The 27,262-nt window shown below is 40.0% G+C and overlaps 1 protein-coding gene across 3 annotated transcripts in view; it reads left to right on the forward strand.

Annotated features, from left to right (window-relative positions):
* Positions 1–2,510: 2,510 nt before the first annotated feature.
* Positions 2,511–27,262, forward strand: part of NGF (nerve growth factor) — a 29,974-nt gene continuing 5,222 nt past the window's right edge. The window contains exon 1 of one of the 3 annotated variants that reach the window (XM_069875914.1): positions 2,511–3,057. The gene's annotated coding sequence lies outside the window, so the exon portion shown is untranslated. Of the gene's footprint in view, positions 3,058–3,214; positions 3,395–27,262 lie in introns of those variants that run through there. The other 2 variants (XM_069875912.1, XM_069875913.1) reach the window with 2 other exon arrangements.

Below are 27,262 nucleotides of genomic sequence, written 5' to 3' on the forward strand. Positions count from 1 at the left end.
CCAGACACTTTTTCTCCTTCCCTGAGTCTTTCAGCATCACAAAAGATACTGACTCCAGGAGGAATTAATCTACAATTCTCAAGCGCTCTTACAATCCTGCACATACCACATAAGCATAAGGCACTTTTTTCATACATGGTGCCTCCTCCACTCTCCATCTTTCTTGGACAAAAGAGCTGACGTGGAAGGAAGAGGCTGTGACGATCCACAGTTGCTGTTGTGGCATTTAGGGCAACTCCGAACTCAACTGAGCAGTCAGACCAGACAGCCCTACAGTCAGGAGAGCACAAAATGTTTTACCTGTAGTTATCACTCTCAACTGTGCTGCTCTTCATTTTGGTGTGAGCACTTTTGCCTGAAGGGAAATGTGTTACTGCACTACATGGCAGTAGTCAGGCACACACTGGACTGATTTACTCTTAGAGGGAAGGTGGAGATATTGTTCAAGGCAGCTCATACAGGAGATCATGGGACACTTGAAGTTGTTATAGCAGAGGCAGAGAAATATCTGGATGCAAATCTGTAGAGAACCTGGTTTCATTTGTTCAGCACTCACAGAAGTTCTCTCTATGCAGCTGCTTCTCTGACTCCAGAGCGCATCTCTTCCTCACCCATCTTTTCCTCACCCAGCCTAACACTGCCACTCCCTCACCTTCTATGCAGCGACCTGCTAAAGCAAGAAATCATTAAGGATACGAGTTAAGCAACTATGCATATAGTAAGACTTTTCTCTACAAATCTGTGGTTCGGACCACTGCTAAGGAGAAAGACACGTGACCTCGGAGCAATGCTTTCAGCTGCTCAGCTGGGAGTACAGTAGTCCACCTGGGATCAGGCATTCTTCTGTGAACTGCTAGCGTGCCTGTGGGGCCGCGCCTACTCCAAAACCAAAAAGCAGCATTAGTTTATGTGAGAGAACACAAGCTAGTGCTTTTTTTCCAGTGATTGTCACAGCTGTCTTGCTTCCTTGCTGCTATCAGCCTCCTAGTGTAAACTCACCAGGTACAAGAAAGAAGCACAAGAGGAGGATTTCTTCAAGACAGAAATAAGCATTTGTGATGCAGATTAAGTATAGATACAATATACTATTGATCACTGTATCTAAACAAGCTTTTGTCACCACAGTTTTAAGAAGCAGCAGGCAGTTTTTTCCAAGAAGTCAATTGCAGAGATGCTAAACACAAGTGTGCTCTAACTTTTCAGTAAAGAAAAAAAAAAGAGCGCCTCTTTTTATATCCCTACTTTGATACTGCTTCCTACAGTCACAATAGGCAATAACGCTCTTTCAAATTTTCCAGCACAAAGTCCTAATCTGAGGATATTCTAATGAAGTGAGACAAAAGCTCAACACAAGAATAGCGTGGCATTTCTGCAGTGAAATATGAAGCTAAGGCCAAATCCTGAGGTCAAATTTAACAAGTGAAACTTCCAGAAACTCTGATGGCTGGCTGTGTAAATGAGGACATCGTACTTTAGTCTGTGACTGCTATCATATGTGGAGAGCATTTTTCTTTTAGAAAAACAAAGCAATCTGCATAATCCTGCCAAATTCAGAAGGTAATTTTAGCACTTCCATTAAGTATTTTGTGCTGCAATTTCCTTAAGGATATTTCAGACAATTTTAAATGTGCATCACTTCCAAGAAACAGTCTAGCATTGAAGCACTGTTATCTTTGGCATTGTGGAAAAGAAATTTAAGGTTTGTCTACTAGTTTTCATTAAAAAATAAGATATGCTTGCTTCAGATTCAGAAAGCAGCATATCCACGTGGCAAATAAGAAACATCATTATCTCAAAGCTGAATTATCTCTTGCTGAATGCCTTTACGTAGTACCTTGCAGACATCTTTGCCTTCCCCAAAGGACTTAAGGAAAAGTCTCTCCAGATGGCTGCCCTCTTCTGGATGGAATCAAAACATGTTTGATTATGTCCACACAGATAACATGCAGTGGTCTGCTTTTTGATGGAAATTTTTTAAGTTTTTTATTTTTTCCTTGCAGCTGTGTAATCACAAAGGTTTCACTGTGCCAGAATGCAAATTATGAAATTCTAAGGGGCTGCCTCATAGTTACCCAGCTTTTTTTGGAGTAGAGCTTTTAGCCAACTTGCTTTCTTTTTTTTTTTTTTTTGATATCTTATGAAGTTATTCACTTTTGCATTTCTTTCCTATGTTTATCAGGGCTTAAAACACATTGCTGTTTCCGTGGAAAGTAATTAATCCCTCCCTGCCCCCCGCAAACATAATGGACCCCACAACATTTCCATATCTCTTTGATGCTTACGGTAAGCATGTTCAACGCAGAATATTACGGCTGGAAGGGTTCTTATATAATCCCTTCTTCTGTCCCAAGTCAGGGTCAAATATTTCTCTGCTACTCTAGATCACTGTTTGGCTGACCCCTGTTAAAGACAGCTGATAATGGGGACTGCACAGTTTTTGCAGGGAACCCAGTCCACCGCTTAACCAGTTAACTATTAGTATTCCTATGGGTTTGTTTATAGACTCATGACATGAATAAAGAGCTCTAGAGATAATTTTCAAAAGCACCCATTCATCAGGGAGCTCAGAGTTTCTTTCTGAGAGCTCTCATCTTTAAATTGAGTACAAGGATTAAGATGCAAAATAGAAAGGCTGACGACAAAACGTCCCTTCCCTTAAAGAGAGCTTCAGTTCTTGACAGTGAAACCAGGAAGCTGGAGGATTTTCTCAGTATTATGCATGCACAGTCATACTGCCAGTGCACGCTTTGAAACTTTCACTGCACATCTGTGCATCACTGCATCGACTAGGCACCGAGCCAAAGGCTGAATTCCTACGAGTCCGTGCAGCTCCCACACGTTTACAGCACTAGGACCCAGAGGGAGCTGAATTTCTGTGAGTCAGTGCAGCTAGCTGAGCCCTGAGAGCAGTGAATGAGGCTGGAAAGGCAGAGGGAATGTGAATGGCTCTTCTCGCTTGGGAAATTGTCCACAGACTGGGGTGCTACAGACTACAAAACAGCTTGGACGGCCCTCTGGATTCCCTGTCTCCCCGACGTGCATCCATTCTGTTCTGAGGTGAGTGACCCCACAACAGCCAGTTTTCACAAAGCAAGTAATGTGGCTGTTGCACCAGTTGTGGAAGTTCAGTATCTTCAGAATTAGCCAGTGCGTTTTGCTGTACAGTGATTTTTGCCCTCTTGAGGAGGAACATATCATATGTATTTGAAAGACGGTGTGCTCATTGCTTAAGAATATCATCTGCGAGAAAAGTGTGGTCTAGTGAGACTGAAAATTGCATCTACTAATGCAGGTTAAACAGCACGCACATCTGGAAGGTGTTCCTAAGCCATTTGTGTTTAAACTTATAGCCTGAAAAACATCTTTAGTAAGAACAGCCTAATCTTAGAGAAACGTAAGTATTCTTTTCATTCTTTTTATCCAGGTATATGAGAACTTAGTTTTATTTGCATGGTACAGTAGTTACACCTATATCTAAATTCTTTATTGTCTTTGTTCTGAATGTTAAGGCTTACTTAACACTTTCTTTTTTTTTCCCTCCTATGATAATTCTACTCTAGATAAGAACTTCTTTCTTTCTTTCTTAACATAAATAAATAGGAATTCTGGTAAATCAAAACATTACTGGCCCAAGGCAGAAACGTTTTAGCTCTGGGCAGAGCAGTAGTTCACTAGAGACAGTGTATCCTCTAGGATGTCCACTTGGAAAAGCTTACAAACTCCCTGCTGCTTGCCTGTTAGTGACAGGATGAAACTGGCAACGTTTATTCATTTACACTGGGCAATAACACTGTTTTATTTGACACACCAGTCAGAGACAGAAATGAGGACCCCAGTCAGGGAGTCAGAAGGAATTTCTGTGCTGGGAACAAAAAGTGTTTGTGCTTCAGCTGCTTTTTTTTTTTTTTCACTTTAAATTTTCCTTATGTGCTCAAGGAGTTTTAGAAAAACAGCTAAAGGGAGCATGCTTGTCAGGCTGGTTTTTCCAAGTTGTCACAACTTTGAAGTTGCATTGTAACTGTTAGGCAGATAATTTATGAACGTTTTCATGCATTAGAGTATCTCAATACAGTCTTTTAGGCACTTTTTCTGCTAAGTCAAAATAAAACGTGACAATTATCTGCAAAAATATAGAGAGGAAGCTAACTTGCCTCTACATTCATTCTCTGCACTTCTGAGCTGTTTCAGATATTATGGAAAACATGCTTTTTGAAATGACCCTGACAACTACTATTTCAGACATTTGCCTGAAACTCAGAAAGTGACATCATTTTCTGCACCTTCACAAAGAGGTTACAGTGATGCAAGGAAGAACCAAATAAACTGTTCACATGAGTGTGATAACAAAGATTTGGCCTCTACTTGTATCATTAACAGATACATTAATAAATTTCTAACAAATCACATCAACGTCTGGAGAGGAGCCCTCTGATGAATCTGGGCAGTAGAGTAATAGTGATTTCACATCCTGATCAATCCCAGCCACTCACACTAAAGGGTTCTGTCAGTCTCACAACAAGGCAGTAAAGAAAGTAACTGTGGCTTTCTTTTTCTCATCCTTGCAGCTAATCAGTATCTTTTTTCTCATTCAAAAGATGAAATCATCTTTTCAGATGTCTTCATTTAGGTGCAGTGGAGAATTACAATGAGCCCAAAGGATCATTCTAACCCATATGCTAAGTAAACAACTGTTACATAGACTAACTAGGTAGCCTATGTGATCGCCAGAAGATGTTAATTTAAAAACTCAGATCAGAAAAATACCTACAATATGTGTTCAGATTAGCATTTTCAAGCATAAAATGTCTCTCTTTACCGGGATTCCTAGAACAAGGGTCAGATAGAACACACTTAAAAACTAGATTATTTCAATCAACAGAATAAGCCCCGTATAATCCCCTACTGCTCCATGGCTTTGGCAAAATAAAAACGTCCCTTTAAACATTAACTCTATTAACTGGTTTTCTGTTTCTTTACGATACGCTTTTAGGACTAAGAGAATATTGAATATGTAGTAAGTAGCATTAATTGAATTAAAGGTATGTGGGAAAATATTGGTAATTTTAAGAAGTTAACATAATTCTGCCATTTTTTAGTCTATATTTTAAGAGCAAACTCCTCTGATAAATAATAAAGGGTTGATAAAATCAATCCTTTCATTTCAAAAGAGTCAATATTCCAACACCGAACGTCAGTGCTGGACTAGTGTGTTTAGAAATATTTTTCTGTCCCTCTAGCCCAGGCCAATAACATCCAGTGAAAGTCAACTCCTCAATGCGGCTACATTGCCGGTGACCTCTGCTGGCAACTGCCCTCTCAGAGAAGGAGGTTTGCAGGCTGAGTCAGAAAGTGATCATAAACTAAAACATTTATTAGATCAGCTGATACACTCAGAGAAATATAAGATAATGCCTCTCCCAAACAAAACTTGCCCCAGTGTAAAAGAAAGTGAAAGGCACATCTAACAATGACACTACAGCTGCATTTCTTTCACAGTGAGAGGGAAATTCTCCCTAACGGAATTTGGCTTGAGCTGGGTCACAGAGGCCAATGTATTTAAGAGCTTCTACGCCAGCAGCATCTCCCACTCTGGGACAGACGTCCTGGGGGATGTGTCTGGCTTGTTCTCCTGACACAATGCCCTTTGTGCAGTTCTGCTGAATTCATTAAATATTTCTCTGTGTGTGTGTGTGTGTATTTATACATAAAATTATGTGTCTGAGCAACGCAAGTTCACTTTTGTTGTTGCCAAGATATCATAGTATCTATTAATGTCAGTTATGCGCCCTCTTATTTGCCTGGTTCCACTGATACTAAAAGACTATGTAACTTAGCGGAAAGAAAATCTCAGACCCTTGATATAAACCTGTACTGTCTCCACATCCTCAATATTGCTGGTAGTTCTGGTCATCATTTACATCTCAGAAAACGAATAAAGTAAAACAAGAGGTGCAGGATGATGAAAAGCCTGGAACATTTTCCATATTTAGAGCAACTACATAGATTACAATTTCTAAATCTGGAAGAGAAAAGGCTGAGGAGGGCTATGATGAAGATGATAATTTATTGTCATAATTGTCCTTAAGGCATTTAAAAGGGAATGGCTGTTGCCTTGTCTCCCAGTTAGCAAACCAAGGAGTGGGAAATAAAACTAGCGGGTGGCAAGTTCAAGGCAAACAGAAGAAGGTGGTTCCTGTCTCCATGTATAATTGAGCTATGGAATTCCTTTCCACAGGATATTGTAGTTCACAGAGGTTCAGAAAGCAATCATACATACTAAAAGCAAAACCACTACCTGTGGTTCCGGAAATCTGATTAAAAAATGACTGCAGAGAGGCTCCAAGGAGGTGATCGCCATATGGCTGCCCTGTTCATACACCAGTCCCTGAGCATTATAGGCACCACAGGAGACAGAATACTGACCTGGATGAACGTCTGCTCCGGGACTGACACCCCAGCTTTCTCCTCAGTGTTTTAGCCTGTCCAATACTTGACCTATCCTAGCAAGGAGAAAGGTAACTGTGTAATGTTTACTATAAGTTGCTTGTTTGCTGATGAAAGAATAGTGATACTGGCAAAATGAAAAGGTAAAGATAGCATTTTTTATTTTCATTTTTGCTCAAGGATTAGATGTAGGCATGCATTCATGTAAGTTTCCACCACAGGTAGGCATTAATGCTGAGATTTACAGCTAATCAATGTCTGAACAGATTACAGCTGAGATGCTGGTGAAAGGACTATGAAAGTACTTAACAGGCTGATCTCATTAAATTCACTGAAATACACTGCATCTCGTAGCTTTGTGGCCTGCTTATTTGTGGAGCTGACACCTTATTTGAAACCCAGTACTGAACTTAAATATTTTCTAACTCCTTTCACTAAAAATACTGCATATGTATCTAAATTTAAAAGTAGAACGAAAATAATACATCATTAATTTCCCTGACAATATACCTTTCACTTTGAGAATCCCATCACCCTGCACAAAGCAACTGTCCAGAGAATGGCAATACAAACAGTGGAACCTGAATGCCAAGAACCGCTGGCATATTCCGAGGTTGAAAGCAGGAGATGCAAGATGTCCACCTGACTTGGCTAACCAATCCCCAAGTGTAGCTGACTTGCTGTTGATGCATTAAATGTGTTTTTCAGCATGCAGCAGGCACAAAGATACACTACAATTATACAAAACCTCCTGTGTGTAGAAGTGGGATTTTATGCCCAAAAATTTTGCTTCTCTGAGATTACTATGTACTTGCAAATGAGTCAGAATGTACTGGAACGTTAACACCTGGCATTTTTAAACAATTATGGGGACCCAGTAGAAGGGATGAAATCACATTTAACGGATACACAGAGGAAGACATAAGATGCTGACTGCATTGGTAGACAGCTGGGAAGTCACTAAGGATGTGCAGAGCTGGCTACAGCGATTCACTAGTCAGCGCGTCTCTGAATGCATTAGCGCCAAAGGAAGCACACTCAACTGCCCCACACTCTGCAGCAGTTCTCATGTGCTTGGAAGAATGAGAGACAGGAAGAGACAGTACTTCGGTACCTGCAGGCATAACGTCTGTGGGACTACATTCTATATGTTCACTATATTCCCACTACATGGGACTATACGTGAAAGACACCTACATCACACCATTACCATACAGCAGGAGAAAATGTGCAAAGTGCTGCTCAATATTTTGAGCCTGCATACAGGTATTAAGATGAAAATTGCTATATGCATGCAGAAATAAGACCCTGCATACACACCCATGCGAATGAGACCTCCCTCGCTTTTTATGTACACACAAAATTAAAATGACTCCATGAAGTAGTTTGAAATCATGTGCTTGATGGCTTTACTGCCAGGCTTTTGTAGCATAATTCGAATTTCCTGTGCCATATTTCAATGAATGAAACACCTTTAGTTTTCCTTATATTGGAAGCAATGCTTATTTCCCAGTCAAGAGCCTTTCTTCTGTTTTTCCTAGGCTCTTGCATTTAAAAATGCTTTGACATTTTCCATAGTAGTTGACATTATCAGACGACCCAAACCAAGACCAGTGAGGCTGACATTCTCCGTTTCTGGTATCGGTTTTATCACATGAACATGGCTCCCACGTTCTGCAGTGGTATTCCCTGAAGAAACCATGAGAAGGTGACAATGCATAGCAAAAAGTTGCCTGGCCTAGACTTTAAGACCCAAACCCCAACCTACTCTCCCCTCAGTCTGACAGCCCCTACAAACACTTTCTGAACGCAGCTCTGTTCACTGTCAGAAATCAGACCAGTAACCATCCCACTTGATGCAGTTTAAGACTTCTTTTGTTCAGTAAATTTCTAAAACTGTACATTGAACACAGATCATTAAACTGATTCCAAAAACTCCTTTCATAATTTATCCTTCTGGCTCCAATATAAAATTTTGTGTTCCCATAGGGTCCATAACAATGCACTAATATAAGATCAGATTTTGCTCCCATTGACCCATTACGTACCAAAACACCCATTTCAGTGGAAAAAGATTCAAGCACAAAGACAGAAAAAAAATCAAATAGAAGATAAGACAAGTTCTTTAACTTTGTTTTGTGCCTGGATTTATATATTTTTGACAAAATCATAATGAGCATTTGTGCTATCAAATACAAAGCTCCTTCCAGGAAATGAATAAATGAATGAATAATCTATAAAATTAATCTGCTTCTTACACTCAGGCTTCATCATTTATTTTGCGTGGCCATATTTGTGAAAAATATTGCTGCATTAAAAAGTACACAACAAAAATTGATTTAGCTCGTTTAGCTGTTAACTGCTCAGAAAATTAATAAAGGATTAGGCTGATTCAGACAGTTCTGACCTACAATGAATAATTTGGCCCAATATAAATACCAATGGGAAGTAGATTAAGTTTTTGACAACTTTCTATTTGCTAAGTATGGCTTTACTAGTCTAAAAATGATTATTTTTATTTCTTCTTATTCTGAATAATTTCTTATTTTTCCTTCTGTATTGTATAGGTATAAAGGTGACAGATTTTTTTTGTGATCTGCTTCACTGATCTACTTTAATCATCATTATTTTGTTCTTTACGCAACCAGATGCGATCCAGGCTCTTAAAAAAAATAGTTCTTCAGAAAGCTTTATGATGGATATTTGCTAAGCGCCTCATTGCTGTATGTTACATTGATTATGATATGTTTAACAGCTCTGGCTCACAGAATTGTGTTTTTCTATTTTGAAAGATATCTTTTTATATTTTTAAAATCTTTATGTGCTAGATGACTCAGGTATGAAAAAAAGACCTATGCATGTTCACAAAGAGACTTGCCCTGTGGTGGATGACACAGCCGGCATTTTCCGAAATGCATCATTTCCTGCCCATTATGACACAATTCTTTTGAGGTGCTCTACGGACCAGCCCCAGACCAGCAAGGTGTTGAAGGCGCTTGCATTACCACAGCCACACAAATCACTCATTTGAACTACTCATTGCTTAACACACTTCAAGAACAACTCACAGTTCTGATGAACACAACCACAAATCCAGCCCCATATAAGAGCTTCACTTTCACTCATCAGGAAAAGGATTACTGGGTGGCCATAAGGGAGGTCAGCAGGGCCCATAACCCACAGCAAGTCAGCAGGTGAGAAACAACTGTCCAGCTGTGCAAGTGTGGACGTCTTTTTTCACTGCAGCTGTCTATATCCTTAGTTTTCTAGTGCCCTCCTATTTCAGACTGACAACAAACAGTTCTGCACAGCAGCCTTACAACAATGTCTTTTTCCCTCACTCATAGGGGAAAAGAGGACACAGAATAGCCATCTCTGAAATGTACAAATTTTTCATCTTATTTGCATGTAGCAAACTAATACCTACAGCTGACGGACTACTAAACTGCAGAGTCAGCAGGCAGCTGCTGCACAGAGATTTGTGACTTCTTAGGACAACTGGCTTCAGGGAAGGATGACCTACAAAAGGGCAATTTTTTTTTTTTTAAAGCAGTTACTGATTTCCAGTTGCACTGTATTTGTGTTTTTTGGACTCACACAGCAGGTTTTGAAGCACCCAATATCCATTGAACATAGTTTATACTAATTTTCTTCCCATAATAAAGATTCCAGTCCTGTAAATAAGGCTGGTGTTCTATGTTCAACTAGGGATGACGTTCTTCTATATTCCTACCACATACCGGCTGTTTCATAACATGTGTTGTTTGCTTATGCTCAGTTTACTAAACGAGTGATTCATAGTGCTCTATGAGAAGTTTTTTCCTCTTCTTTGTTATACTTTCCAGATTTACATAAATTGCAAATATTATTTGCTGCTGCTGGTCAAGGACACACATGTTAAATAGCCCAGGGTCTACCCTTCTCTGTTCCTCTGGGTTCATATTAATTCAGTCCTCTCACTGTATTAAAACAAGCAGTACAATAAGCAGAAAAAAAGGAAGCTTTGGTTTTTTGTGATGGTCAGAGCTTCTGCTGTTGGCTAAATTGGCAAGCATCTGGGAGGTCTGAATAACTTTCGGGACATACAGGCACATGTCTGCCTGAACATAAATTCTCTGATCAAATGGACCTCTTAACACCATAGGTTTTATTTTGGTGAGGACCTCTACCTATCCTGCATTTTTATAAAAAAAACTATCTTTATGTAGAAACCTATAGCTTTAAGGCCTCTACCCTGCTGTTAGATGTGATCAGGACTCAGCAGTTTCAAGGGTCGTCACTTAGCAGTTCACACAACAGTGCCACTTCACAAGCGTCATTTCTGTATTAAAACAGACTAAATTCACATGATGCTCTTTGCTGAACCCAGTTGGAAGTCTACACTGCAACCAAGAGATGTGCACTCAGTTGTACACTCGCGTAGCAACTCATGTTGTATTTACAGAAATGCCAAGCCACAGAAACGAGGCATGCTTCTGTTTTCCATGTCAAGAATCCTTTCCATTCCTGTCTTTGTTATTGGTGTTTCTTATCAGCGCTATAGATGTTCATCAGCTATGTTTTTGTTCTGCCTAGATCCAAATCCGCCCCACCCCAGTCATTCTTGTGAAGCCCTCCTCTCAGGCACACACTGTAAATGCCAAGTGCAAAGTTTCACCGCTCAGCCCTGCATTCCACGACACTTTACATACAGCAAAGGTTTGAGTTCCTGGCTCCACAGAACCGCATGCATTAGAGGTATTTTGATGCACGAGCTCTCCCTAGATGCACATTTCTCACTAAACTGCTTTTGTGTAACGGGGTGCTGTTGTGAAGCACTGCACTGCAGACCACTTTGCTCTGCGTGTTTTGAGAAAGATAAGCAGGTGGCCCTTTCCTTCTTGTTTCTCCCACTCCTCTTTTTCTATTTGCAAGCCAAGAAATTGGAAAACTATTTAATGAAATGTAGAATGTCTTCCCTTTGATCAATATTTCAAATTTTTAGAAGCATTTAAGTCTTTTGAATTCAGTGTTCAGCACCTGATCCGTGATTGTGCCATCACTTGAAAGTCAAAGGAAAAACTTTCTAAGAAAAAAAACACACTCCCAATGCCACAGAAGAATTGATGCAATATCAGTGGCCAGATTTAAAGTTCACCTTCCTTAACATAAATCAAATTTGCAAAAGCTCATTTCCAAGTGACATGTTTAAGCTACATTATCATGCACAGAAACTAGGTACACAACTAATCATCACAACTTCCCTCTGGTTTTGATTTTAAGCAAGCAGACAATGATCTCGTAAGGTGTACAAATTGATTATCAGCCTTGCACTTAATATTTATTAAAAAAAAAACCCAAACCACACAGAAGTGGAAATGCACCAAATGCAAACACGATAGGCCTCTTAAGAATATTTTTAAGTCAGAAACCTGCTAGGCACATCTTCAAAAAGAAAAAAGAAGCTTATCTTTCTTGTGTTAGACAACCCAAAATTGTCATGTATTCATCATCTGTTGACGACTGCAGTAAAAATAGGCAAATACCAAAGAAATCCTATTCCTTATGCCATGATTATGACGACTTCCACATCCACGAAGGATGTGGAAACCCATCCTTCAGCAGTATTCAGGATTTTCATATGATAGATAACATCTGCCTACGTATCTCTCCTTTTGTCTCTTTCCAATATGATCAGGCATACCACCTAACTTCCAATGCAGAATAGAGTTGCTTTCTTGTAACTATTATGATTATTCCTGACAAATGATTCAGCAGACAAAAACATTAACAAATAATACTGTAACAAATACGATGAGGTCCACATCAAATACCCAGACAAAGGAAATATGTGGTTCCTTACTTACAAGTTTAAGTTATATAACGACAATGAATTTCAAATATGTTAGGTCATTTGAACTAATTAATATCAACACAGAAACCACACAATACAGATTTGAAATCAGACTTTTCTTAATGCTTTCTGTGGAGCTAGCAAATGTGCAGAGTGCAGACACGTGTCACAGTCCGCCTGTAAGCAGACGCGGGATGGTTCATTTCATTTATGATTTCAGAGTGCAAATAATTCGAAGAGTCAAGGGAGTCAAATTTCAATCTAAACTGGCGCTTTATTAATTACGCCCATAAAGTGACTTACGATAGAAAGAGACAGAGAACAAGGAAAGAGATGGGGAGAAGAGGGAAGGAAAAGGGGTTCATAGCTACCACCACGGGTCCACAGATGTCCAGCGTCTCTGGGAGTTCTGGTCCAGAAAGCATTGCATTGTTTCTGTCTTTGCTGGAGGTGATCCCACAGTGGAGGGGTCTTCTTCTGTTTTGGTCTTCTGTTACCCTCCCTCTCAATTCAGCTGCTCTGGAGCTGTCTTTTATGCTAGTCAATACACCTGTGACCCGCCTTTGCCTGTGGAGATGTGCCAATCTCCACCTAATAGGCCACACATGCCAAGAGAGGAGTGTCTGCAGGTCTCCTCCCCTTGCGCATGCGCTCCTTCAGGTGGCGGTGGTCGACCTGGGGTCTCCCTATGAAGGCCAGTAGTCATCATCACCTTGCGCGCATGCTCTGTTGGCTATGGGTCTGTGGTAAGTCCCGTCATTAATCTTCCTGTCTTTTCCTCCTTGCTTCATGGATCTTTCACGATGGTAGGGAGCAAGGAGGCTCGAAGACAGGTACAAAACATTTTTGAGATAAGGAGGCACGTACAGGTAGTTAGGTACAAAGCATTCGTTCCGTACCAGCTCTGGCCGTTTTCTGAGGCCTGCATTTCTGATTTATACAGTCAAGTTCTGAGGCTAAAAATGAGAAAATGTTGAGACAGAAATTGATCCTTTGACTGACTCTTACAACACGGCATGCTGTTCTGCCTGCAGCGGAGTGCTAAGTGAACGAGTTGACTCAATGCTTCACCTACTGTGGAAACAAACACACTTCATAAGGGATGCAACTTCTGTCTTTCACTATGAGAAAATACTTATAGGTATTCTGTTCAGGCAGTTGTTTACATTCCATCCTGCACATTGCTGAGTGATCTGCACTGAACTAAATACAGACTAGAGTGGTGAAAAGCATTACGCATTTCAGTACACTTCCTCTGTCGTGACCAGTGACTATACAACAAACACCAAAACCATATCAGATAGCTTATGTATGATCAGCGGGTCCCCAGCTGACCACAAGCTGTCGGCACAGTATACAAGCTTTGGAGTAAATGTGCCAAGATTCTTTACAAAATCCAAATGCTGTTGTTCACAGGGTTGAATATAAAGGTAGAAAAAAAGAAACATTTTTTTTATTTAAGTTACCCAGCACAGTAAAGTAGAGTTTAAAATGAGTATTATAAACTCTGAGTGAGTTAGAAACAAATTTTACTTGCTAGTAAAAGGTCCATCGCGAATTTGGAATGAGAACTAGCATCCCTTTCCACCTTTCCCACTCATACGCGGGAGCTCCAAATTTCCCATTCTAGAAGCAATATAGCATTGACTCGTGGCAAGGCATAAAGTGGAAGAAACAGAACTGAACTCTGAAGAAGAGCTCTGACAATACCCTTTAACCTCCTCCTTCTATTTCCTCCCCCTTTATTTCACTTTCTCCCAGCAATGCCATTATTCACCAAATCATAAAATAGAAAAAAAAAAAAAAAGGAACAATCTTCCATTTCCAGTGTTTGTGCTGAGCAAAGCCTTATTGGTATGAGAGAAATTTATCACCTCAATCCACTGATAAAGTGAGAAAGAAAAGTAATTGCTTCCTTTGCAGTAATGTATCTCACCTAAGGTTCTGCAACCTGCTTTGTGCAGTCCATTAGATGGTTTAGTACAGCCAGGTGAGAAAATGTTTAATCCAGATCCATGATTTGCAGCCAGAAGTCTGTGCTGTATGATTGACAATTAAAGAAGAGTACTGTGTCACATAAGAGTCCCAAAATGATCATGAACACATTAACTGTAACATTGTATTAAGGTGTTAAGCGTGCTGGGAATTTCCAATATTACAAACGTGATGGAACAGCTTCACATGACAAATACAAAATATTCACCAAAGCAAGCAGTCAATAAAGTTGTGCAACCATGTGGGTGCAGGAGAAAAGATGATTCATTTACAGATGTGCTGATGATATATTCTTCATCATTGCATACAACCTGGGGCACATCAGGAACTAGACCAGTATTTAAATAACCACTATCAACTGGACAAGCTCCTGCAAAAAAATTGACATAATCTGCCTTCAGTTCCTACCTGAAGCAATTTTTGCTAGATGTAAGAAAGAAAACCCATAGAAATATCTTAAACAATAACGCAAATCCTACTAACTCAAACATACCCCATCTGTCAGTACTATTTGCAGGAGACTGGGCAGGTTAGTGTTATTAATCTTTCTAGAAGTGCCCAAAAACCTTGGTTTAATTCTTAGAGGCACTGTAAAATTATTTGTCCCAGAAACAAGGCAGCACTGCAGCATCGTTCAGAAAGAAGAACATGAGAGAGGGCAGATGCGATCATACAGTCTGTTTATCTTGCACACTACAATGCCTACTGTATACCTAGTGAATAGAAATAAAGCTTTTCTACTTTGAGGGAGCCCTGGTGAAAATAGTCACATTACTGCAAAGAACAATCTAAGTTTTCAGGAAGCAGTTAACAGCTTGACTGAGAACAACTCTACTTTTATCTAAAATTCATAGGTGATATTTTGAAACATTTGACTGAACTCCTTCTTGACTCTTGCTTGGCACTTTTCTCCATGTAGGTCAATCCATAGGGAATGCCATTCATACCAACACTGCAGTATAGCAGGATGACTCAGCTGATTTATCAGCTTTCTTTTTTCTAATTAAGAAGCAAGTATTAGGCTTCCCCAAGCCAAGCTCATGTTGTAACTCACATGTTCTGGTTGCCTCTGACTCACGTTCTACGAGGAGGAAAGTAATGTGTCCCCCACAGCCTGTTACAGCCGAACGTCTGGTGAGCACAAACAGCAATACTGCACACAGTGGTTTCTGTTCACCACAAAGCGCTTGTCATTTGGGGAGAGTGTTTCCATTCCTCTTGCTTTCTGAGCACTATTTGTTTCTAATGTGATGTACTGATGATAAACCCAGGGGTTACGGGTTCTGAGAGCTGTACCAACTGCTACCTAGACAAGTAGCTCCTGAAACCAGAGCACCTGTATTTTGCTAAATAAACCTAGCCACTTCCTTACCTAGAACAGAGCACAGAACCTGAAGATCAGCCATGTCTCTAATTTCCAATCAAAAAATTTGCTGACGGTATTAACCAAGGTAATGGAAGAAAAAGAATAAAGGCTACTTGTAAATATCTTAAGGGAACACAGAGGTTTTTTTTTTTCCTTTCATTGATAGGTAAATCACAACAGAAATGCAGAAATACAGGAAAAGTATGTAAGCATTGCCATAAAATGCCTACAATGCAAATGGTCTTAATGACAAAGTTAAACAAACCTCAATTAAAGGCACAATGATTCTAGATTCACAAAAAACATCACTCTCCCAGCTTCGCACTAAGTAGGTCTCCAAGCACGGAAAGGTTGTCAGCTGTGGGGAACAGTTTAGAAAGTTAATGACAGTAAAAATGGAACTCAGTGGAGACTGTAATCCTGACTCCAGTAAGCGTTCCTTCATGCCAGGTCTCTGGGAAACAAGTACTGTTTCAAGCAGACCACAAAGACAAGGGAACCATTAACACCCGTGAGAATCAGCTACAGATGAGATTCTCATTGATCCTTGAAAGTCACAGAATTTAGAGGGGCTGAAAAGAAGTTTAAAGAAAATTCTCACGAATCTGTGGACTTGGCTTGTAAATTTAAAATAACTGTCCTTAGCTCTTCGTTGCAAGGCCGAAGAGGTACTCCTTCTGACTGACTTACTGTCAAGGTCAGTCTTACATGAAAAGTAGGGACAGGGAGTAGTTTGGTTGCTGTGGCTAGCACTGCCGTTCCTAACCTCCAAGCCACTGACTTTCACATTTAGGCTATGCTGCTGTAAATCTTGTTTCTGCCTTATCCATATCTATCCCTGTTAACAAGATTGAGACTTTGGTCACGTTCTTCTGATTGAAATGCTGTAATTCAGGGAAGAGATTTCATGCCTTCTTTTAGCAGAGTAATCAGCGTATCTGTGAGTTCAAGTTATCATTTTTTAACATCAAAGTTTGCATGAAGATAGCACTCTTCCATGCCGGTCATAACTCTTCATCTGCACTGGTTTGAACGGCATGCTCCATTTCACAGCAGCAGTACAAATGGCATTTCTACACCATAGCTAGCTGCAGGGCTGCCTCAAGCTGGTGAATTTACAGGGTTTGGAATCGCTGTCCTTCTCGGTAGTTTAAGTAAATGCGCCTTACTGCTTGTTATGCTAGCAACATGTGTGCATTTGTCTGCAGCAGTTTTCCCTCACTGAACTGGAAGAACCATTGCCCTAACCAGCTACAGCCTCCAAACATAATTTACAAGTTATTATTTCTGCAGCTTCTCACTCCTATAGCAAGTTAACATTCCACAACATTCAGAATTACCTCCTCTCACTCTGACTTCTTCCACACATCTCCTGTAAAGGATGTGATACAGCATTAAAAATGTTTCTGTTTAATCAGCTTCTGCAAGATTGTTTTGATGAATGTAGGGTGAGAAAACTTGTTACAGCAGTTTAGTCATCCCAGTTCCAAGAGTTTACAGATTCAATCGATTGATTGTTCTCACTACAGAAATGGCAAGAAGGTTCATACCTAATGTAATAAAAGACAGCAAGGAAAATAATAGGCTGGTAAACACAGTGAGAATAATCATCTAATCCTAACCTACTTTTATCAGAATTCCCAGATTTCAAACTCTGTGTGCCAGGGTAGACAGCGAACCCCACAGAAAGCTGAAGGTGTGAAACATCGATGATTAGCATCACTTTGCAATTTAGACATTCAGATTTATTCAGACTGAGAACAAGGCCAAAAAGTTGTAGAAAACATGGCAGAGACATGCAAGTGCACAACAAAAAAAGGAAAGATACATGTTTTCCCTGTTATCCTTGTTGACTATAGCAAAAAAAAGTGCGTTCAGCAATCAGATGATGCCAGAAAACAGAAAATGACCATATAAGAACTCTACAAATGTTCCTAATGCAAGTGCATTGCCAAATGCACATTTTTAAGAATCGTTGAGGCTGACAGGTTAGTCCAACTCCCTCTTTCCTGTTTTTAAGCAGAAGCTGCTGAAGCCTGAACTTCATTTAAACTTCTTTGTACTTTGCCTAAGAGATTCCCACGTATAAGGGAGTGAACACTATGAGAAAGGATCAGATCTTTCCTTTACCAACACTTTTCTGTTTAACTCTCCTTTTATACAAAATAACTGTATGACCAAGAAACTGTTCAAAGACACAGGCATTTATTTCTGACACAACTGCAAACGGCTAGCAAGGGAGGAAGGCTATCTTGCATTCTGCATCATCATTCATTTCTCTGCATATTACACTGATCATCATTCAAGCTTAGCACAAGCAGAGTGTTGCAGAGTGGTCAGGCTACAGAGGCTGCTGGTTCAAGATCCACACAAACCTCTTCCCAAATTTTAATTTCACCTTAAATGTCTGGGTGGGGAAGAAAATCTCCTTTCTTAAAACATTCACAGCAGCTGCCTCCCCTCAAACTCTGACATAATACAAAGACAGAAAACTCCTACTCGCCCACTGCTTGCTGGGTCTGCGCCCAGAACCCCACACCGTACAGCTAAAACATGGACCCAGTTCAAATTATCTTTGCTCTCTGGGACCATTAGTCAGATTTTTTGTGCAGCAGCTGCCTGACACACTCAGGATGCTGGGAGCTTTGCACACTGCAGAAGTTTGGACTGTCCTTATTGGTTTAGTGTCAGGATCTCAACTAAAGCAGAGATGAGCTTCTCAGAGCATAGAAATGAAATAACCTCCTAAATCAAGTCACTGGACTTACTTATTCAGTACCGGGAAATGCAGTTTGAATTAGTTTTTCTGAATATATGGGTTTCGCTCACATACAGAACCCACTACACTTTGTTACTACCTCTCTTTATGGTTGCCAGCAGTTGCTAGCACTGCAACTGCGTGAGTCAGCGTGCAAATGGGTTAATACGTAATGAGTAAAAACCTTCCACACAAGATGAAAGCCAAGATGCTTAGGATGACAAGAGGTCCAACACGTACTGCAACAAAGATTAGGTAGGGCAGCAACTCTGAGGCAGCTGGCCTCAGTGTGTGAAAGGAGAAGGCAGGGAGAGTTGCAAACAGTGGAGAGGACACAGTCAGAAAGCACGTGAAGCAGACAGCAGTTGGAACTGGCGAGGAAACAATAAGAAATACGTCAAGACAGGCATGACCAGGGGCAAGACTATGTTCCAGAGGACATGAGATTTTACCAGCAGGAATATATGGCTTGGTCCTTGAGTGTGCTGCCCAACAATTTATTATCAGATCAGCACAAGTGCTGCACAGTGCTTGTCTGGCCCTGATGGGATGACTGTGTGTAGGCGCCTATTGTGTGTTTGCTGCTGTACCACTCAGTCATAGCAGCAGTCATCTGCCGGATCTTAGGGGTGGTAATCCTGTTCTCCTACTATTTTTTCAATCCATTTATTCCATGAAGAAAGTGCAAAAAAAAAAAAGATTATGGTAAAGAGAGCAAGAGCTGGTACTCATATCGATTATAAACACTGGCAAATAAAAGATTGTGAAGAAATGAGATCTGTTTCCTGAATACTTATGCATCCACTTTGCAATGGTTTACTCTGCTGCCAATTAATCAAGATGATCTAGGCTGAAATCTGAAAGTTCAGATTAGGAAATACACAGGAGAAAAAAAAAAAAGTAGGTATGGAGCATTTTGCATAACATCAACACATTTACACAGAAACTTTGCTTTAATCCTAAGTAAGTACTGAGTGTAAACATGGCTTAGAGGTCTAAGCAATAGTAAGAACCTTGTGCTTCTCTTGGTAAACTCCCCTAGCTGTCAGGAGACTGTTATTTCTCCTTTAAGAACTACTTGTGCTTCCGGAAAACATTACAACAGTTACACACATGATACAGCAATCTGATAACTCTTGTAACGATTCTGTGTTTTGCTTTGTTTTATTTGGCAGTGTTTCCAGATTCTTTTGTGGACAGCTCTACTACAGACCCTGTTCTTACACGATTTTACCCTCTCATTTCAAAATTGCACCAGATTTTAAAGGGTCTTGCTGTGCAGAGAAAGAAACCCCCTTTTTTCTGCCTCTTCAGTAACTTTGCATTTTAAGTCTCCAGAAACTACTAAAAAGCTTTCAAACTCAAAGTTTTTCTTGCACTCAACAACACTATTTGCTTATTTTAGATGGCAAAACCCACTGTATTTCACATATCCACAGTGGAATACTTAGGAATTCTAAGGAAATAATTTTGAATGCAAATTAAATGGGAAAGGCAAGAGTACAGGAGTCTGAGCATCACTACATCTTTACAATCTCCAGGACAAGCTCGGGCTTTGCAAAGAGAAGACATACAAATGTCTGCCCCAATCTTTGCACATCACCTCATGGATCATGGGATATAGCTCAATGCTCTCCATTGCTTATATCCAGTAGTTGTCTAGAAATTATACACTTCCCAATTTACAGGATGTGTCAGAGAACACAGAAGTCAAACCACTAATAAGGATCAGCCCAATTACTTAGTTTTTCATACATTCAGTTCAACTTCAGGTGTGTTTATTTAAAGAAAAATATTAACATTTAAAGTTATTTAAGAGTATTATTCCAACACTTTATGTGTGCTTTTAACAAAATTAGTTAAATGTATTACAGTAAGGTAGGTACAGAATGAATGTGGCTGCCATGGAGACACTGCTCATTTTCAGCTGCGGTGAAAATAGAAGTTAATTTCTATAGCTCTTGTTTGAGTTTTCCTGTCATTACTTCCCTAATGTCATGTAAAATAAATCATTAGAGAGGGAATTCAAGCACTAAAGAAGGTAATTGAATTCTGTATGTCTCATGAAGGTAAAACAGATTTAGAAATAGGAAAGAATATTCTTGCAGCTTAAAATTAAGGAGCGGAGGGAGCAAAGGCAAAAAGGAACATAGCTACTGCTTGGCAAGAATCCACTGTTACTCTTCAGGTTCTTAACTTGCAACAGAAGCAACTTCTAAGGATAGACCAGAGGCCAGTAAGTGCTTGTAAAATTGCTTGACATTTTTGGATGCAAAATCCTACACAGGCAAAGAAATATTCAGTACTGACTGTTTCCCCACTGTCCCAGAAATCTCTAAAAGTCTCCTTTGTTTCAGATTTCTTTGTGTAGTGGTAGAAAAGTGAAAACTAAAACAAAAATTAACATTATGAGCTTGAATAAAAACGAAATGCTACTATCGCCATTAGGATTCAGCTGGTTCTTAATAATTAGGGTTTGGACAAGAATAATGATTTATATTCCCTTCTGAGTAGCTGCAATAACATCACTAGTTGGAAAAGTTTACTGGCCCTTAAAGATATTGTATTTTTCTGCCTTAACTACTTTTGGCTGTAAGATGGAATAGTAACATTGTACTCTGATTGCCCTCATGCTTTCTTTCCCCAGATGAATTCCAGTTTGATTTTGGTAGTCCCCCAAAGTCTGAAATTCCAGTTCTCTCATTTCTGATCATTTTGTATTGGAAACCTCAGGATCAAATACAGCAAGCTAGACACTTGACAAAACCAGCTCGAGATCCATCTGTGAAAGGCGCAGAGGGAGAGGAGGACAGGCCATGAACCCACCCTCAGGTAGCTGTTTTGGACTCGCTGCTTTATGCAGCGGGTAGGGAACAATTCCTCCTCTCAGGTCTGGACAGGAAGTGAGCAGCAATCTCTCGTGCTGTCTGGGAGGTGGGTAGGATGGAGGCACCTGTATAATGGACCTCAAAGGCACCCAGCTTTATATGGGGGGAAGGGATTTATCTCATTTATGCTGCAATAGTATTCCTGTCAATTAGTGCCAGAGAGCTTTAGTCACTCATTTGTGCCAGTTAATTAGGATTTATGAAATCTTGGAGTCTTATAAAATATAGACACAGTTTGAAATCTGTATTGGAAGTCCCAAAGTAATCACCACACATCAATGATTAATTTTAGGATTTGCTTTAGAGATGATAATGTAAGTATGATATACAACTGTAATATGCTCAGAAAATTTACTTCTAGCCAGCATTTTTATTTCTAGTCCAATTAATTTTACCAGTTTTATGCCACTGAGGCCATCAACTTCAGGAGAAACAGATTCACATGCTCTTTCTAAGACTGCTTTCTGTCATTTATTTTCAAAGAGATTTCTCACTAGGTTTGATAAGTGACCAGCAATTCATTTTTTCTTCACTGTATTTAAAGATATTTTTATCTTGACAGGGACAAAATCTGTACCTTTTATTTAATGACTGTCAGTTTGTCTTTGTTATCTTAAATAATATACAATTTCCTCTTCTGTGAGGGTGGCTCTATGCGTGTTTAACACTGTACTAACAGCCAGTCTGTCACAGTAAGAGCTGCATACCTTTGCAAGTTTTTACTGGTGTGGTCATCATGACCTGGAGGTCATCTTAAATTTGGCCGCCTTTGGAAAACAATAAATGACTGTTGACGACTGAATTCCCATAAGCATAGGTTACATGCTAGAGTATCACAATGCCAAACGTTACATCCTTAGAAACAGAAGTTTCAATTATGCTCTACAACTCAGTAGTTGCAAAGGGAGTCTTTCAAAGTTGAGCTCTGCCCGTGCTGTCTCACGAGTCTCTGTCACCTACATCAAGAAACCACTGCCTGCTGCAGGGTGGGTCTCCCTCATCAGATAGCTTCCCTCAGCAGAAGGAAGGGAGTGTCAATGAGGCTGATGGGCAACAGACCTGTTTCCCTCCTTTGGGGCTTCTCTGAAGAGGCACTAGCAAGTGAAATGTTTATGTACAGCATCAGGAGGATACAAATGATAAAATCAGTGCTCTTCTCCCTTAAGCACCCAGAATGGGCAGTCACATCGCAAGCTATCAAACACTCTTGTTATTACGCTTGCATAGACTAAACCTGAGTCAGAAATCCAGAGGCAGGGCTTTTGCTGCACATCCCATGATGACAATGATCACGGCGACATGATGCATGCTCAGTGCTGCGGGGCAGCATTTTTCTCAGTCTACTGCTCTCCCTAGGAACACTCAAGGGAACATTTCAGTACCGGAGGCATAAAAGGAAGTGTGTGAGACACAGGTAGCTTCCAGCTGGCTCTTCGGCATACGTAAAACCCTTATTTACAAGATGAGTCACTACAGATGTAACAGAGGAATGAAATCTTGAGCCCATAAGAAATTCCCATTTTCTTGTTCACCAGCTAAGATCAAGGAAAAGCTGAAGTGCAGCTTCTGACACTGCTCTTAGTCATAATGGCTTCAGGATTCCCTTCAAGGCCTCTCAGGTCTCAGAAGTCTTTTCCCCTGAATTGCTACTTCTATATTTTAATTCCTATACATGTTCAAATCTATCAGTGAGGAGGATGTGCCCATAGATGCCTTCTCTTTAACAGCAACTTCAGCAGCAACTGCCACCCTCATGTCTCTCTCACTACCGGAAGCAGCAAGACAAAACTAACACACTGCTTGTTGTTTATTTTGGTGACCTCCACGATCCCTTTTGCAGCACAGACAGCCAAGCACATCATCCATCATTGCAAACACCAGAAAACAAGCAGCAGTTTACTGGCTGCAAACCCTCTGCTGCCACAACCCCAGCACAGCACACACTCCATACTGTGTCCCTGGGAAGAACTGCACAAACACAAACATCACTGCTGGGCCAACCCCTATACAGTACAAACATCTTTTTTCAGCATTATTGAATAATGCAACCACTTCTCCTCTCTGAAATGCAGAAGTCTGATCAAACACTTTAGGGAGTCTATTGGCTTATTCAGTACCCTGAAAACTATTATTTCCTGCTATTACGATGATGGTTTTCTTCTATTTCCTGTAATTTGAATTACAAAACTAGTAGATGAGACGTGTTCGCGCAAGCCTTTGTTCTTCCATACCTTCATCATAAACTGCATGAGATGAGCATAAGCAGATTATTGGCATTAGGAAGGTCACTTCTGAAATACGCGCCATTTCATAAGTTCAAGATATATCAGCATTTCTGTAATCACAAACCCATAAAGACTCAAATATCCCTTCTGTTTATTTTTTGCACATCCAAAAACCACATCAATGACTTCAAGAATGACAGAAAACATTCCAAATTGTATCATGCTTTAGATCACAACAGTCTATGACCATTTTTATTGCCTATGTTTATTTTCAGTTAGCAAATTATTTACCTGCTGTATTTGATTGAACCAAATGCAGTATTATCTTTTCTCTTACTAGTGTAGCAGCTATTTTAATGGAATCTGGTGAATGCACAACTACGAGGCTGCACCGTCTCCTCTACTAAAATAAAGCATTAAAAAATATTCTGTGTTACAGACAAGCATGCACCATTTTTACCAGCATTTACAGACAGTAATACCATATTTACAGCCCAGTTCAAAGCAGCAAACAGCAAGTATCTAGGATAAAAACTAGTATAACTAAAGCTTTATTGGTGCATTATGCATGACAAAGAACAAGAAGGCTTGCCAATCTACTTTGGAAAATCTTGCTCCTTCAGTTTAAGCAGCAGCACACCTCACACCAGCTGAGGCTGCTCCCACCTTTTTAGTGCTACGACGGAATTACGGGAGTGTCAGAGGTGCTGCCATGCTGTAAGAGCAAGCATCGTCATGCTGGTAGAACTGTAACACAGCAGCATGGCTTCAATTACCGATTGCTCCACCAGGCTTTTATTTATTTTCCGGGTCTTTCAAGTCTCACATTGTGAGATGTCACAAAGCAACATACTCACCGTATGATACAACTGTATAATGCTAAGACAAAAAACACAAAGGAAAACATAATGCAGCACTCTTCAAGGAAAGCAACAATACATTCCAACCAGACACAATGGAGTTACACATTTGTAATACGCAGAGTGTATATTAATCTCTAACAAGTTACAAATGAGGAACCTTTTCCTGCCCACTTCATCACCACTCACATTTAGCAAAAGCATGCAACAATAAAAACTTAGACCACACTGTCAGCAAAAGCAAATTGGAAAATGAATTGGGCTAAAAACTGAAAAGTTTTCAGCATCAAAAGCACATCTTCATCCCTTAGAGTTCTCTGTAGAAAACTTCTATGTTTGAGTGTTAAGTCAGTCATCATTCTGTAAAAAAAACATATATCTTAACTGCACTACACTGGCAGCTGTTTCTCTTCCTTCCATAGGTATAAAAAAAGAAAAAAAAAATCCCAAACTGTTCTTGACCTCAAGAATAATTCTCAGAGTGACCTGAATGCCCTGGGACTGATGGGTACCGGGAAGTTCTCATAAGCTCCAGAGTGAATTTCCCTACTGGATAACTGTCCATTGTTCATTACATCACGGTCAAATGTTACCAGAAATAACATCAAAAGACCGTGAACTTTCTGAACTGTAATTATACGTTTTTCATGTAAATTCAAGTAGCAGGTTTTCATCTGCCTTCCCCAGCCCTTCCTACTGAGTCAGTGAAAGAACAAAATCAATCCACTTCAAACACAAATGCAGAAATATCCCTGAAATGTAGCAAAACACAATGGTGATATTTTGCCAGTTACCACCAAGTATATATAATATTACTCTGTGAAAACAGCTGATTTTAGAAAAACATAGAATGAGAATGGACCCTCCTGGGCTGGTTATGTCCAGTCACTTCTGTTTAAAATATCCCCCCCAAAGCTATTGAAAATTAGGTTATAAAAGTGGTAGTCACGAAATGGAACTACTTCAACGTGGTACACCATTTTTGCTCCCAATGTAATGATACTTTACTAATGCTTCCAGGTTTAAAAGAGCTCTGTTTCTGTATTCTAGAAAAAAAAGAGCTGCCAAAATTCAATGGCAGTTTTCTCAGAGAAAACCATAAATGGCTCTTGAAATTCCTAAACTGTCACACACCTCTTGATAAACCAGTTGCTTATTGTCCAAGGCCGGCAGCCTGAACTGAAACTGATCTGCACTGGAATTGAGATTTACAAGTTTGAGGGGTTTATGTGGAACAGAGATCTAAACAGAAATTTGGTAACAATTTTAAGCACTGCTATTCTTATTGAAAGCAATTAATTTAGTAAATTGACTAAATTTTTAGTTCTAAGTAAGTTTCCAGGCAACACACCCTTTCTGGCTGTTCTTCCTCAGATTCTGTGGGATAACTGTTTAAAAAAAATGGGAAGTCCTTATGTATACTTATTTTGTTTCACTTAAAGGTGCCTGCACACAAAGAGTTTTTCAAGACACGGAACCATTTGATTTTTTATGTGATCCATTTCTCCACTCTCCCTTTAGGCCCCGTGTAACACCGGTTTCAGACTGTTCAGCTTTTACTATGGGCATCTTTATTGCACAATTGTCAAATAAAAAATACATAGGAACACCTCTACAAAGCACTTGTGCAAATGGCATTTTATGTATTTATAAGGTCCCACAACACCTACCACTACATGTCCTGAGACTAAGAAATAAGAATGAAGGGGGGGAGTTACCTCCCAGGTCTGTAATCCTGAATGCATGCAAATTCTGAAGAAATACTTCCTTCAGTAGGGCATTTGATTAATCTCTGGGAGCGGTGGGTAGAGAGGAATAGTACCTAGATGCTGTCTTCAGCATCATTTGAATAACTCTGCATCATTTACTGGATTCCGACACAACTGGGAATCCGGGAAGAAGACAGTAAAAGAACTTAAAAAAAAAAAAAAAAGCCACGCTTAAAATAAACTCTTTTGTGGTTAAAAACCAGCCATTTGGAACTGAAGCAGTGTTTTCTTAGGGTGGCAGTCAGAAAAGTTAGTGGATTATTTTTGGCAGCGGCCAGCATATTATAGCTCTGTCATTGCTGTTACTAAACTGTAAAGCGTCCACTGAAAGGGTTATTACGTTACTAGCACATTCTTGCAAAAATATAGCATACTCAGTCTGGTAGCATGAAGCTTCAGATCTTAGAACTTTGTTTGACCTTTCTGACACATTCATACCCCTGAAACAAGCTTAAATACTTTAGCCACGCAGGTAGAGTGGAACGTGAGCCACCATCTAGCGACAGCAGTAAATGCAAAGAGCAGCCAGCTCACTGCGGCAGTATTGCACAATGAGATGTAACGTGCACGTAACAGACTGACTCCTGTGCCCTGCACGGCTTGAAAACAGGCTTGGGAGGGTTCAGTCAGATTTTTAAAAATTAAGTAGTTTGGTTTTGGATCTTGGTAAGAGTTAAATCCAGTGTCTACAGTTCCTGGCAGTCAGCTCTCTTGTGGACAGAAATTGCACAGGTGTAAAATGAATCTAGCACATGCCTTGGCATTAGCAGCACGCTCTCCTTAGCAAACGCACTTGAGTTTCCACACTGAATCCAGCAGGACCTTTTGCAGTACAACAGCACCTTATACAACCCTTATTTACCTTATTAAATGGAACATCTAAGTAATCTAAATATTTAAGGTTAATAAAATACTATTGATATCACTGTCAATGGCACTCAGGAATTTATAATCAGAAATGTACTCTGCTGGGAAGGTGTCGGCGTGCTGGATTATATTACAATCACCGACTGTTACTGTATGCGTTGACAAAAAAATCAAAGGATAAACATGAGTTACTTTCCACTGGCTGTTGGGAACGTATGGCCACGTGTATGTTGGCAGCCCTCCTTCAGCACCTCTGA

Source organism: Phaenicophaeus curvirostris, chromosome 24, assembly GCF_032191515.1.
Source record: "Phaenicophaeus curvirostris isolate KB17595 chromosome 24, BPBGC_Pcur_1.0, whole genome shotgun sequence".
NCBI lineage: Eukaryota > Metazoa > Chordata > Aves > Cuculiformes > Cuculidae > Phaenicophaeus > Phaenicophaeus curvirostris.